Source organism: Rhagoletis pomonella, unplaced genomic scaffold (genome assembly GCF_013731165.1).
Source record: "Rhagoletis pomonella isolate Grant_MI unplaced genomic scaffold, Rhpom_1.0 Rhpom_scaffold_00008, whole genome shotgun sequence".
Lineage (NCBI taxonomy): Eukaryota > Metazoa > Arthropoda > Insecta > Diptera > Tephritidae > Rhagoletis > Rhagoletis pomonella.
Genome location: NW_023458562.1, coordinates 27,557,084 through 27,563,780, shown reverse-complemented (window position 1 = coordinate 27,563,780; position 6,697 = coordinate 27,557,084).

Below are 6,697 nucleotides of genomic sequence, written 5' to 3'. Positions count from 1 at the left end.
TCTCTCGCAATTGCACCAGTGTGACGTCACACACAAGTTATTCTCAAAAATCCTCTCCGATCGGCGCAATCTTGTATTCTATCATTCTTGGTCTCTAGCGATGTCATTAAAAGCCCCAAGAGCGCTTAGAGGGTTAAATGGGTTTGGAGCATTTTTAGGCTCGCACTAAGTGGGGTTGTCAACTGAGCGTTGCCCCGTCAAGCTCAGGGCTTTGTTTGGAGAGGATACGGATTTGGGGTCCTCCTTTTTTCTAGCCTGCCCTAGGTTCACTCCATCGGCTCATTCTGCCCCTCATTTTTCTGGATCGTCACCACTCACAATTATTCACGAGTCTGAAGGAGGCTCTCTGCTCTCGCTGCGCTTTCTTAGCTGGACGAACCTTAATTTTCGCTTTAGAGCAGTTAGGGTGAAGTTCTAGTGATGCAGACTTAGCGACCTGTTTTTCCGATGGTGGGCCGATATGAAATATATTACCATCAAAATTATTATTTGGGCACTACTGAAGAGAAGTTGGGCTTACTGATCGAAAAATATTGATTCTCTATAATATTATACCATTTAAAAAATTTTTTATTTTTTTCATATAAAATGCATGGAAAACTTTGAGCGACCTCTATTTGGGGTATATTTTTTGGTATAGAACAATCCTAGGAGATGAGAGCATAAAAATTCCGACTTTACTTTTTCACATGCATTTTTGGACCGCCCTAACGAATACTTGGTGTAACTTTGCGAAAGAGAGAGGAAGTTGGCGAAGTGTCACGGCCTAAACCGACTTTTCAACAAACTTTCAAAAAAATATTAAATCCTACCATTTTTAATCAAGAGTTAATCATTGAGCACGAATAAAGTACACTCTTACTTTATGCTTTATTTTTTTATGTACATAGCTCGCAAACGATACAACTCGAATGCAATAAATGTCCATTTCCGCTAAAAAATATTCACTCTAGTTAGCGGAAAAATCTGTCAAGCAAGAGGAACCCTCAACAAGAAAACGGCAGCTATCAGCTCTAAAACGGCTTGACTGCGCTCATTTTCATAATACTCTACACTCGGACTTGAAATGCATTTCATTAAATGGCAAAATTGGAGAAAATCTAAAATCAGCTCACCATTTAATATGGATTTCATTTCATTTGTATTTTTGCATTTTAAAATATTTTTCATAGCTTTGCTATGTATTCATTGCATCGCCCCCCTCATTCTTTCCTTGATACTCGTACACACTTAGAAGCCAGCAATGTCATTTGTCGCCCCCGATTCACTTGCGAAATGTCTTTGACATCGAAAACTATCCAATAACAGCGATTATCCTATTTACATAATACGACAGGCAAACGACAAATAAGCAGACAGGATAAAGTGACAATAACAGCAACAAAAAAAAAACACGCGGAAAACAACAGTTGAAAAGCAGAATGATAAAACTAAAATGAAAAAAAATTTAAAAATACATACACAAATTGCTAGCTGGGAAAGGTTAAGAAAAAGCCAAGAAAAATACGAAGGGAGAAATTGATCGACGAAAAAAAATTAAAAATAATTGGGAAAGTGAATGAAAAGGGGAAGTTGAACAACAAAGAAAAAAAAGCTAAAAACTCGCACTGCGGACAATCATTGTTAAAAGGCAGTTAAAACTAGAAAAGTGGGGAGGAGGCGAAGTGGTTGACAGTTGAAGCGAACTCTGTGCTGTGAGAAAGCGCATATAAAATGCTGTGGAATGCAATTAAAGTCAAAAAGCCAAGGCGACAACAGCCAACTTGTCCGCTTTGGGTAAAGTAGATGCTAAAGGAAATACATTGAAAAAATGCGAAAAAAGCGATTGCAAAAAGGGAAATGAAGACAAGCGAAATAGCAGGGTTTGACGAGTTCAGAGAAATGCAATGAAATATATTCTGAGAAAAAAATGCGGCTTTTAAATGTGAGCGGTGTCCGTTCGTCGGTCACAGGGTAAGCACTTAGAGGACATTGGTGTGGAGAAGTATAGTGGTTTTGTTTTATTATATTAATGTGTAGTTATTTGCAGGAGTATTAGAACCAGCCATCGAGAGCGCCTTCCGGTTTTGGTTTAGTTCTGCGTGAGAACAAAATGTTATGTCAAGAACGCTCCGAAAAAAAAAAGCTAAACAGAAACAAAGTACTGAGAGCAGCTTGAACAGGAATAAGATGAGAAGAAAAGGTTCGGTCGGCTCGGTTACTTTCTCAAGAAGAACAGTATGAGGACGAAACTTTCGAGAACATTTTCAATGAGCACAAAATGAAAACGAAAGTATCGAGAACGTTTTCAAGGAGGATCAAATAAGTACCAAAAGTCCGGGGAACGTTTTGCTTGAGAACAAAATTAACATTAAGAATGAGAGCGTCGTCTGCATGTTGGGTTGAAAAATCATTTCATTGAAGACCATGACTGTGTATTCTAAGGCAGAGGGACGCTGGGTCATTTCAACTTCCAGATCCTTTATCACAACAATTCTTAATACTTTGTGCAAGGAAATTTCCTGTCTTAAGTCTTTCATTCATTTAATTTGCATAATTATTTTTCAGTTCTTTTTTTATTAATTTAAATATTCAAATATTTCCATTCTTCATTCCTCATACATAGAAGATTTGATCCAGTTCGTTCTCTGTCAGGACGTTCCTGAGACTTTAGTTCCGAAATAGTTCTTCGATATAAAGTTCCTTAGGCATTTGTTCTTAGGCTTTTGTTCCCATTTTGTTTTCTTAGAAATGTTCCCGAAAGTATTGTACGCATTTGGTTCTCTTTGGGAACATTCCAAATGGTTTTGTTCTTATAGCATTCCCGGTGAGAACGTTCTCGACAGTTTTGTTCTCAATTTTGTTCTTGTGAAAACACTCCCGAAGTTGCTATTCATTAAGTGTCTCTTATAAAAAGGCAGCAGGAGCTATTTTGTAAATTGAACGAGGTAAGAGAGAATTCCTACTTTCAGCCTAACTATCACAAAACGGATGATTTTTAGGTAGAATTTTGCAACAAAATGCCAAATTTTTACCTACTTTCAAATTTAGAATCACCCATTAAATATGCAAATGCGTAATATTGCTGAAGAATGCAATAGATTGCGGCATATTCTTGAACGAGGCAGCTCAATACTTAGGATATTTATTGTCATAAAATTTGACTGAAAACACGCGCTGGGTATAAGAAGTTCTGTCTGTCTTAGAGTTTGTATGTATGTATATGTTTATATTTATATGCAAAACAAAACGTACTTTTATTGTAATTTTTTTCCGAGTATTTACCAATAATTTTCTTAGCTACGCATACCAGTAAACGTTATGCAATGCAAAAGTGGGAATGGGAATGTAGAGAGGATTAAAATGAAATTGAAGATGAAAAAAGAATGAAGTGGCGGCAGGAAATAAAAAATTTATGAAATTAAGTATAATAATACAGACAAATTTATTGGAAACGTTTATTTGTAATGCAAGATTTCCGCTAGTCATTAAATCGCAAAAATTGTAATGACAAAGTTGGGCATAAAAGATATTCATGTCATTACACTGAAAAATGGTCATTAAATTAATTTTCACATGCCATTTTTTTGTCATTTCAATGCCTAGCTCGCTCAGTACTTTCTTTCTACGAACGGTTACATTTTGCTAGCTTACAAGTAGAAAGCAAAGCTGCTATATGCAGCTTTTTCGAATTTAACAGCAGAGGAAAAAACTTCCCAAAAGCATTTTATGCAAGTATTTATTTTGCAAAATTTTAACAAAACAAAGCTTCATACAAATCGCTAGAATTTGACATTACAGCAGGCAAGAAAAAAGTTGCCATTATTTCGCGCGTGTGTGTGTGTCCAAGAAATTGCCTCAACTGATATTTCGCAGCCTGTTGTCTCACCCTTTCTTCACGAAATAATGGAACGGGCATTTATTATGGTTTTCATAAAAAACTTTAGAAAACCGTAGTAAAACGTGTAGCAAATTTCTTAACAAGCGCATACTGCCTTGAGGAAATTTGACACAAGAAAATTTCTTAGCCATTTCACGTACGTACGCAGCTGGATACTAAGCTTAATTAAAGGTTTTCGTATTCCTTTGTATTTATCGATTTTTTGTGCCTTCTATGTGCTAATAAAATTTGCTTTTCAAGACTAGAATCGGCTAGGTATAAAACAGGTAGTTTTAGCATTATGTACACCATATGTTTTTAGTTTTCTTTACCTCCTATACAAAAGTTTACTAAACAGCTTTTCACTACAAGCCAGCGATATACATTCAGTACCAATTTCTATAGAAGTTTAAAAAATATAAAAGTTCTCATGGTTACATAAGTGATTGCGGAAATAACTTTCAGAGAGAGTCCAGAAAATTTTAGGTAAATCACTAATGCTCAAAAATGTCTAATCTCAGCTAAAAAATTTTAACATTTTACTGAAATAAAGCCAGCAGTTTCCAGCTTGAAATAATTATTTCATAGGCCGTTTGAGAATTGCACTAGCTGCTAAATCATATACTGTTGCATACTTCTGGTGACACTATTCATAAAATACATCATATTCAATTCACGTCGACGAACGATTTAATAAATAAAGGCGCTGGCCCAATGCAGGCTTGCTTTGCGTGCCTTGCTGACTTTAGTTTGCTTTGATTTAGTTTGAAAACTTGTTTGGCCAAATGGCGGCTTGAAACGCTGTCAAAGTAACCAGCTGTCTGGTTGAAAAGTCAATGTCTGTTCCCTTAACATTAATTATTGTTTTCCTATAAAACTCTAGAAGATGTATCAAAAACTTTCAGATTTATTTTTAAATTAATCCGAAATAATGTTTGTATTTAAAAGAACTGGTAGTAATGACACATACATATGTATATCTACAGTTACTAAAAAACTATAACTTAAAAAAGCGATTTACTTGAAGAAAAGAGCTATAAGAAGTTTTTTCCTCTCGTGTAAAATTTGTAAAAGTGAGCTTTGCAATTTTTTATTATGATATAACGATATGTTAAATTTGATTTCGAATTGCTTTTTTTAAATTATTTAAGTAAGCAAATTTTTGTTTGAATTTATGTATTTTGAACAGGAACATGCCTCTTTGTCAAAAGCCTACAAAACGCTTTCAAATAAAGCCATTTGTCTATTTAAAACTTTGAGGCGCTTAAAGCAAGTGAAGAAAAGCTGCCATTTGGCCAGCCTTTATACATTTTAGTATGTTCCAAATAATTTTTGACACTTCTCGGAGCGAAGCAAGCAAAGCAAGCCTGCATTGGGCCAGTACCTTAAGTATTAAAGATCAATTTGACACTAAAAGAAGCATACGTTTTGGCGCAGTGTTTTCTCATTCAAATATGATTATTTTTTTCACTAGTTATGCCCTAAATTGTTGGAAATTTTTCTTAGAACACTTTTTTTTTGTTTTGGAACTTTTTTTAACACTCACGTAACGCTATTTAATTTTCACAGAATAATTCTTTGTTTATCCATTTCTTCACGCTATGTTAATTGCATACCTGTCACGTATGCAGTATATTTTCTATTCCTTACTCCGCACCCTTTTCCAATTATCTATAGTTCATTCATTCTGCAAATCACTTAACAATATTTCAATTTTACAAATCTGCATCAGAAAAACACAGCATAATGAATGCTAATGCGCTAAATTAATTGCATCGTAATTTCATCAATTCTGAATGAATTAAATTGATTTTAGTATGCTAAAATGTTTTTCTTACTTACCTAAATTGATCCTACAAACTTGCTTCATTTACAACGATTTGCTGTTAAACTGATTGTCGTCGACGCCATAGCCGCTTTCTGTGGATAAAATGGAAGCTGATAATAGCCGAGATCCAGTTTAATTGCTAAACTGTAGCACCAATTAAAAAAACGAAAGAGAGTACATATCTATCACTACCTTACCACGGGAGAATTTGAGCGTTTACTAAATTTTTTTTTAACTCATTCATTACTTTCGCGCACGGAGATCTGTAGTAAACCGCGAAATATTTTATTCGACAACAGAAGAAAAGCCCTATAGAAGTTGGGTCTAGGTATTCGGAATCACTCTCAAACAAGTCCTACCACAATTTTGAATCCTTTGGATAGGTATAAAAAAATTTTGTTTAAGGAGACACTGATTCATGCGTATTTCTCAATGAGGTTGCCACATAACTGACTAGAATTTAATAACATGAGTTTGTATAATAAAATATGGAGTTTCAAAATGCAATTCATTTACACATTTATTAGATAAATTTTTTAAATAGGGTTGCCACCTAGCCATAACGGAATAAATAAAAACAAAAATATACATTTTTAATAACAATTCTACTGAACAGAGTTGCCACCTAACAAAAATACGAAAGTTATTAAAATGTGTAGTTCTTATATTATATTGCAAAATAATGTATATGGAAAAAGTTTTAGAAAAATCTTTATTTTACATATATTTCTGAACAGGGTTGCCACCTGTCTAATCAAATAAACAAGTAAAAGTCATTAAAAATTTTGCTTACACTTAAAAAAAACAAAAAAACTGTTTTTTCAAATTTAAAAAAAAAAAATTTTAGTTCTTTTGTATAACTGTGTAAACTTAGATACTTAGAAATATTGCAAATAAAAAATATTTATAACAGGGTTGCCAACTTTAAAAAAAAAAATTCTAATTAAGTTACTTAGTTATGTAAAATAGTGCAATGTCTTTAACACACCTATACAGCATACTTTTCTCAG